This window comes from Triticum aestivum, chromosome 2D (genome assembly GCF_018294505.1).
Source record: "Triticum aestivum cultivar Chinese Spring chromosome 2D, IWGSC CS RefSeq v2.1, whole genome shotgun sequence".
In the NCBI taxonomy this organism is placed as follows: Eukaryota; Viridiplantae; Streptophyta; class Magnoliopsida; order Poales; family Poaceae; genus Triticum; species Triticum aestivum.
Window position 1 is genome coordinate 125,441,418 of NC_057799.1, and position 9,308 is coordinate 125,450,725.

Sequence of the window (9,308 nt, forward strand, 5' to 3'; positions counted from 1 at the left end):
GGAGGTGGCGGCTCACAGGGGGCCAGACGAGGAATGGCAGCGGCTCGGGGAGGAGTTGGGGTCGGCGCGACGAGGTGGAGCAGCTCCGGTCGTGGAGGAGGACGAAGATGGGCGGCGAGGTGGTGTCTTGGTGATGCTCCTGCTCGCTGGCATTGGCGTGGAGGTCGAGGGGCAGCCCCTCAAAGTGTCGGCCTGCTCAGGGAGGCCGGTGGCCATGGGGTTCACGGCGGCGCGGCGTCGGGCGGAGGCGCTGGAAGGCGGTTGGGCGCGGGGACGAGCATGCGTGCGGGGTCGCGTGGGAGGCCCTGGAGCCGAGCGAGCGGCGGAGAAGAGGACCAGGGGCGCGGAGGCCCAAGGCGGTCGCCGGCAGCCATGGGGATCGAGGCGAGGAGCTCCTCTCCTGTGTGGGCGTTGTGTGGTGGCGGCGGGTGAGGGAGACGAGGGGAGAGGTGGGGATTGTGCGGGGGAGTGGGGTGATCGGGCTAGGGTTCGATGGGGAGTGGGGGGTTAAGGCGAGGAGTGGCGATGGGCCGGCCTGGCTGGGTCTTGTGTTGGCCTAGTTGAGCCAGAATGGCCCAACGAGAGGGGGGTTGCCCCCCTGTTTTACCTTTTTTCTTTATTTATTTTCCTCTTTTCTTTTCTGTTTTATTTTTGTTACCTATTATTTTAGTTTCTGTAAAATATATACTTGCATCTGATTTTAGCATTTCAATTTAGTCCACCGCCACAAAAAGTCTAGACCCCAAATAATTTGGTTTTGATATTTTATCAATTTGTAAAGGCATTTAAATAATCAGGTTTGCTAATATTTAAATCATTTTAGTGCATTAAAACACATAATAAAAGTGTGGTTCCTTCACAAATATTTAGTAAGGATTATTTGCCACAAACCGAACATTTTGGTTTTAATGTTTCAAAACTTTTGTTGTTTGCCTTTGTTTCAAATTTGAATTTGGATCGGTTCTGAACTAACGCGAGATTAACAACAGTAACCGTGGTGACGTGGCACCATTAACGTGTGATTACTGTAGCATAATTATCCGGGCGTCACAGTTCTCCTCCACTACAAGAAATATCGTCCCGAGATTTAAGAGGTAGTGAAAGGGGGGAAGGGTTGGTAACGAATCTAGCGGGTCTTCTCATCCTGGCTTGCTCTTCTCGAAGAGGCCGGTCCAATATATTGATGTCTTCATTCCTCTGCTTTAGGTCATCATGATGAAGTCGGCGTCCTTTCTTCAGGAACTCCATCGTACTTACGAAAGAATAAAGGGTGGGCATTCCGGGAGAACAGACCTCTGCAAGGTCGACTATCTGGTCGATAACATCGGGGAAGGTGGCGGAAAGTAACTCTCGAATTGAACTTAAGAAGATATCGAGAGCAAGTAAGAAGGTACCATGAGAAGTTTCAAGTGGGCAGGCAATCGTTCAATGCCTGAAACAGGGCGTGAAAAGGGGTTCAGAACAACGAGAATAAGTATTGCGTCTGATACCATAATAGGTCACTAGGAAGGTGGCTCGTGAATTACATACGAGGTCACACGCGAGGAACAACCTTAAGAACAGGGGGTGTACATGAGAGTCAGGTTTCGATCATGTGGAACTGTGGGATATGGGCCCACCATGTGGGTTAAAAGTAGGAAGGGCGATGACGTCTTGCACGATCATGTAAGCAGGGCATGCCAGAAATTATCCTGCCAGTTATGTCGCCAACAACGTCGGTACCAAGTGCGAGGGACGAAGAGAACCATCTTCCCGCTCGTTGAATGAGGCGGACCAATAGGCAAAGTTCTCGTCCATCGGTGGTTACCGGAATGTCATCAATCAAAAGTAACAGGGTCTTTCTGACAGAATTGTACACTGAGGTGTTTACAATAGCAGGAGAATATTACTGCTTAGGTCATACATATCACAAGAAAGGTTAAATCAAACAATGGAAAGGAAAATATGATTATCAGGTTTAAGCAGAACAATGGAAAGGAAAATGTGTTTAAACTCATATTTCAGGGATATATCCTTCCCAAGGACAAGCAGCGCATGCTATCCATGGCAGGGTATAATGTAGAAAACCCTTTAGGTAGGGGAGAGAATTTTCATGACATTACCCATACAACGGTGTTTGGATAATTGAGCAGGAAACATTTAGCATTGGGCTTCAAATGTTCCTATTGAAAATCGGGGTACCATAGACATGCTTCGAGATAGCATTGACATGGTATTCAAGCAAAGGTCGGACTTTGGGATACACAAAGGATCCATCAGGAACAACTCATAGAATAAGTCTTTCAATTTCCTCATGGAAGAATGGATAACCTTGCTAAAAAGGAAACTATAACAGTAGGTCCTCCGGCCAGGTGTGCTGGGCATGACATCACCTTACCGGGTCATAAAGGAACATTGTTATTACCCTTGGAAATATATTCCAACCATCATATCTGACCGAGATTCAGATCTGGTCGGTGTTAGGATACCTCAGACTCAGGGTGCCTGAGAAGAAAAGGTGTAACACACATTGACGAGATGATAATGTAAGATTCTTGGAAATGAACTATGGAAGCGAGTTCCAAAACAAGAGTTCATCATTTAACCAAGGAGAGGACGAGGAGGTGGCTGATGGACTCAGCGACAATTCCTCGAGATTTCCAAAAGGATGGATTTCCACAACTATGTGAATAAGGAGATAACATTTGTCAGATCAGATGACATAATGAGGTATGCTCGAGGAAAACATACACAATTAAACATTGGTTGAAAGGTGCACCCGAAATATGGGGTTAGGTAGCATGATCAATGTTAGAATGGTGGTTCAACAACCGATAGGCTAAGAATGAATTATCGATCATTAACTTCAAATCAATAGGGTTGCTAGAAGTGCAGAATCCAAACAACACCGTTCACTTGTGGGTACCCCGGTTGGAATCAACACGAGGACCAAGAAAGAATGGTGATGGTGAGAAGTATCATTATAGCAAGAATTCTTAAGAGGTGGAGCAATCCTCACAACATTCTTGACATCAAAGATGGTAATACTCCGCGGTAGAACATAACATAAGTTGGATAGCAAGGAACTCAAGGTACAACACTGAAAGGATCGATATAGTTGACTAGAGGGGGGGGGGGGTGAATAGGCAACTAACAATTTTTAGCTTTTCTTTACCAAATTAAACTTTGCATCAAAATAGGTTGTCTAGATATGCAACTAAGTGAGCAACCTATATGATGCAACGACAACAAGCACGCAAGTAAGTAAGAGAAACAACACAAGTAAACTAGCGAAAGTAAAGGAACAAGATAACCAAGAGTGGAGCCGGTGGAGACGAGGATGTGTTACCGAAGTTCCTTCCTTTTGAAGGGAAGTACGTCTCCGTTGGAGCGGTGTGGAGGCACAATGCTCCCCAAGAAGCCACTAGGGCCACCGTATTCTCCTCACGCCCTCACACAATGCGAGATGCCGTGATTCCACTATTGGTGCCCTTGAAGGCGGCGACCGAACCTTTACAAACAAGGTTGGGGCAATCTCCACAACTTAATTGGAGGCTCCCAACGACACCACAATGGACTATGGCTTCGCGGTGACCTCAACCGTCTAGGGTGCTCAAACACCCAAGAGTAACAAGATCCGCTAGGGATAAGTGGGGGAATCAAATTTCTCTTGGTGGAAGTGTAGATCGTGGCCTTCTCAACCAATCCCGAGCAAATCAACAAGTTTGATTGGCTAGGGAGAGAGATCGGGCGAAAATGGAGCTTGGAGCAACAATGGAGCTTTTGGGGGAAGAGGTAAGTCAACTTTGGGGAAGAAGACCCCTTTATATAGTGGGGGGAACAAACCAACCGTTACCCCCCCTCTGCCCCGAAGAGAGCGGTAGTACCGCTGTGCCAGTGGTACTACCGCTTGCAACACTAAGCGGTACTACCACCCAAAAGCGCGGTACTACCGCTTGGTCCACAGCGGTACTACCGCGGAGGGAGGGCGGTACTACCGCACAGGAGCGGTACTACGGCCCCCCACAGCCGCGGCCAGTACCGTAAAACCCGACACGAAAAATGAGCCCTCGAATCGAGGCGGTACTAGCACGAGACCAGAGCGGTACTACGGCTTGGGGCCACCAGCGGTACTACTGCTCTGGAGCGGTACTACCGCGCCCAGAGCGGTACTACCGCTTGTGGCACCCAAGCGGTACTACCTCTCCGTCCCGCGGTACTACCGCTGGGACCAGAGATAGCACACACACGGAGCTACTAGCGGTACTACTGCTCTGGGCGGTACTACCGCTCCGGAGCGGTACTACCGCTTGTACCACCCAAGCGGTACTACCGCTCTGGCCCGCGGTACTACCGCTGGGACCAGAGAGGGCACAAAGAAAGGAGAATCCAAGCCCATCAACGAAACGGAAAGGCTCGGAGGGAGGGGCAAAGGAAGTGTACGTGATGATTCCGCCCTAGCCTTTCCAAAGCGGACCCCCTCTTGATAGTACGGTGATCCCTATGAAACTAGTCCACCAAACTAATCCGAAAGGACTACACCGTCTTCGCTTTAAGTTCTGAGGGGAGGATATCGTCTCGTGCCCAAAAGAATGAATCTCTGAAAAACACTCAACGCACACGATTAGTCCGCAAAAGCATTGTCATCAATCACCAAAACACCTTAGGATAAATATGCCCTTACAAACACAAAACAAGAACAAGTTTTGTGTTGGAGGGAATGCAATAATGTTGTCAATGATAACCCAAATCATCAAGGGCACAGGATGCTATTTCTCATCAAGAATTCGATAGATATCTTGGAAGACCTCAGAATGTTGATGATGATCACGACACATTTGTCGAGAGGTTTCGAGAAGATGTAACTGATCGGCGATGACATCAAGTCAACGGAATGATGAAGCAAAAAGTTATTGGAACCAAGGGTACATCATAAACTCAGAATCCAGATTGTGGTTCGAGGTGAAACGATAAGACAAGGAAATCGACGTAAGCTTAGCTTATTGTCGAAAGATGTGCTCCGGTAATAAGGAACGGGTGGCATGGTTAAAATTTAGCATGATAATGATATAGCCAATCAGGCTAGGAATGACTTGAAGGATTATTAAACTCATAAGCCACGAATAGAGTTATTGAATCGGCGTGCTGAATCGATTCACTTATCGGTGTTCTCAAATGACTATTAACTCATAACCCGGGGGCACTGGAATCGGCGAGAATAATAGTTGATGAAGAACTCATAAGAAGCCGTGATATTCTCGAGATACCTGAGGGTATACTCGAAGGTAGAGCAGAATAGAGGTTGGATAGATGTATTGACCTGCAGAAGACAAGTACTTCAACTTGTCCGAGAAATGGGATCAAAGAAGAAGAATATGGTCGGAACCATAGCTGCAGGGGATCCAATTTAATGACACCAAAAGAATTACCCAAATGATTAAATATTTTGCAAGAAGCTTCCATGATAAGTTCCACATCGGGTCCATGGGCATGAACACAAGTTCAAGGTCGACTCCCACTTCTCCAATGCATAACCTTTCATTCACTTCTCATTTTCGAAGAAGTTGTAGTGTTGAAATTTTATCTGGCAAAATACCAGAAGAGTATGACTCGTGAAAACTTTCGAGTTCACACATATTAAGGAAGGCATAGGTTCAACCCATCAGGGTATCATGGAAACATATACCACAAGCTTCAATAGTAAATAACACAAGCTCGATAGTAGAGCATGGTTGACAAAAACAGAGGATACAACTTACCTAAGGCATTATGTATCAGGGAAAGAAATTCTCGAGGTTATATACGAAGGACGCTGTCGGATGATAATTCAACAAAGGATCTAACGGTCCATAACGGAGCTGACGTGAGCATCGGCTCACAACCAGACGAAGGAACAATGCAAAGACATTGGATTATAGAAGCAACCGACTAATTCAATGCTCAAATGCCAAGGAATTATGATTTCCAAATCAAGGGATCAGAAGCAAACGCTCTGATTAAGGATGGGTAAGTTGAAGAGCCTTAGGGGTACAATCGATGGCAATTTGATTGGTCGAGATCCAGCTCATGTTTAAAATGACGTCTGAGCCGGAAGGACGAAATGAAGGATCTGATTAAGGATTGCGAGCATTCACAACATATTGATTCAACAGACTCAAAATGAAAATGACGAGGGATGCCAATAAGATTACGAGATTTATGGTATTAACCATAACGCAAGCAAGCAAGAAGTTCAGGAGCAATAGGCTGCTCAGGATTTTCGGAAAACAGAATGGTATTTCGAAGAATTTTGTGAAATACATGAATCATCTGGGGATGAGCGGATACTCGATAAGTGCGAGAAATTATTCGTAGGGGTATTCAGGTGGCAAAGAACTGCAAGGCAGTAGGCACAAAGCATTCTCGGAACAATAGAGAGAATTTCGGTGTATCTTGTAATAACAAGATCAACTGGGTTGAATGTATGAATGACAAATGTAGGTAGTTATCCATAAGGATACATCGGTGGTAGGGAATTGTAAAAGCGATGTCACATAGTCTCGAGAGAACATCGTAGGGTGTCTTCGGAATCTTCTGGTGAAGCAAGCGATCGTTCGTACCGAGGGGCTCTCCGGGAGAAAGTATTTACGAGAACCTAGAGTTAGGGTTAGCAAGATCATTTAACCCGAATAGGAGAGAGATCAGAGTCCCAGAGTATAGACGAGGAGTAAAAGATCCTAATACCTCCCAATGGCGACGTGGGCCCAAAAGACACACATCCATGTTAGTAAAAGATTTGTAATGTCTAGACTCGACTTCGGCCAAGGAGTGTGGAAGGGGGATTCCTACAGGCAGTTGGCTCTGATACCAACTTGTGACGCCCCCGATTCAATCGTACACTAATCATGCACGTAAACGTGTACGATCAAGATCAGGGACTCACGGGAAGATATCACAACACAACTCTAAAACATAAATAAGTCATACAAGCATTATAATACAAGCCAGGGGCCTCGAGGGCTCGAATACAAGTGCTCGATCATAGACGAGTCAGCGGAAGCAACAATATCTGAGTACAAAGATAAGTTAAACAAGTTTGCCTTAAGAAGGCTAGCACAAACTGGGATACAGATCGAAAGAGGCGCAGACCTCCTGCCTGGGATCCTCCTAAACTACTCCTGGTCGTCGTCAGCGGGCTGCACGTAGTAGTAGGCACCTCCGGTGTAGTAGGAGTCATCGTCGGCGGTGGCGTCTGGCTCCTGGGCTCCAGCATTTGGTTGCGACAACCAGGTAGAAAGGAAAGGGGGAAAAGAGGGAGAAAAGCAACCGTGAGTACTCATCCAAAGTACTCGCAAGCAAGGAGCTACACTACATATGCATGGGTATATGTGTAAAGGGCCATATCGATGGACTGAACTGCAGAATGCCAGAATAAGAGGGGGATAGCTAATCCCGTCGAAGACTACGCTTTTGCCCACCTCCATCTTGCAGCATGTAGAAGAGAGTAGATGGTAAGTTCACCAAGTAGCATCACATAGCATAATCCTACCCGGCGATTCCCTCCTCGTCGCCCTGTTAGAGAGCGATCATCGGGTTATATCTGGCACTTGGAAGGGTGTGTTTTATTAAGTATCCGGTTCTAGTTGTCATAAGGTCAAGGTACAACTCCGGGTCGTCCTTTTACCGAGGGACACGACTATTCGAATAGATAAACTTCCCTGCAGGGATGCACCACATAACCCAACACGCTCGATCCCATTTGGCCGGACACACTTTTCTGGGTCATGCCCGGCCGCGGAAGATCAACACGTCGCAACCCTACCTAGGCACAACAGAGAGGTCAGCATGCCGGTCTAAATCCTATGGCGCAGGGGTCTGGGCCCATCGCCCATTGCACACCTGCACGTTGCGAGGGCGGCCGGAAGCAGACCTAGCCTAGCAGGCGTTCCAGTCCAATCCGGCGCGCGCCGCTCCGTCGCTGACGTCACGAAGGCTTCGGCTGATACCACGACGTCGAGTGCCCATAACTGTTCCCGCGTAGTTGGTTAGTGCGTATAGGCAGTGGCCAGACTCAGATCAAATACCAAGATCTCGTTAAGCGTGTTATTTTTAAGTATCCGCGGACGCCGACCAGGGCCAGGCCCACCTCTCTCCTAGGTGGTCTCAACCTGCCCTGTCGCTCCGCCACAAAGTAACAGTCGGGGGCCGTCAGGAACCCAGGCCCACCTCTACCGGGATGGAGCCACCTGTCCTTTCAGCCCCTTCATCAGAATCACTTGAGGGTACTCAACGAGCTGACCCGACTTTAGTCACCACATGTGTCATGTATATAAAGTATATAGTATATACCCGTGATCACCTCCCTAGTGATCACGGCCCGATAGTATAGCATGGCAGACGGACAAGAGTGTAGGGCCACTGATGGAACACTAGCATCCTATACTAAGCAGTAGGATAGCAGGTAAGGGTAACAACTGTAGCAACAATGACAGGCTATGCAGCAGAATAGGATTAACCGAAAGCAGTAACATGCTACACTCTTCTAATGCAAGCAGTATAGAGAAGAATAGGCGATATCTGGTGATCAGGGGGGGGGGGCTTGCCTGGTTGCTCTGGCAAGAAGAAGGGGTCGTCGTCGATGTAGCCGATCACAGGGGTATCGACAACGGTCTCGGAGCCTACCGGAAAGAAGTAACGGAGGGGGAACACAATAAATAACAAAGCAATCAAATGTAACACAAAGCAAGACGTGGCAATACGTTGCGCTAGGGGTGACGTAACGCATGGATATGTGATACCAGCGAAGGGGGGAAACATTCGGGAAAGTATCCCCGGTGTTTCGCGTTTTCGGGCAGATGAACCGGAGGGGGAAAGTTGTGTGTTCGCTATGCTAGGGATGTGTGGCGGACGAACGGACTGCGTATTTGGATTCATCTCGTCGTTCTGAGCAACTTTCATGTACAAAGTATTTTCATCCGAGTTACAGATTATTTTATATTAATTTCTAAAGTTTTAATTCATTTTCTAAATTATTTTAATTCGAAAACGTTTATTGCGTCATCATGACGTCAGCGTGACGTCAGCGGTCAGCGTTGACCGGTCAAACAGGTGGGGCCCATCTGTCATTGACTGTTTACCTAATTAGATAATTAAGGCTAATTAACAGTGTTAACTAGATTAACTAACAGGTTTACCTAAGTTAATTAATTATCTTAATTAATTAATTATTATTTTTACTATTATTTTTACTATTATATTTATTCTTTTTTTCTTTTTTTTTTAAAGTTCTAGGGGGGTGGGGCCTGCCTGTCATTGGCCCCAGGGTGCCTAGCGGGTTCGGCGGGTTCGGG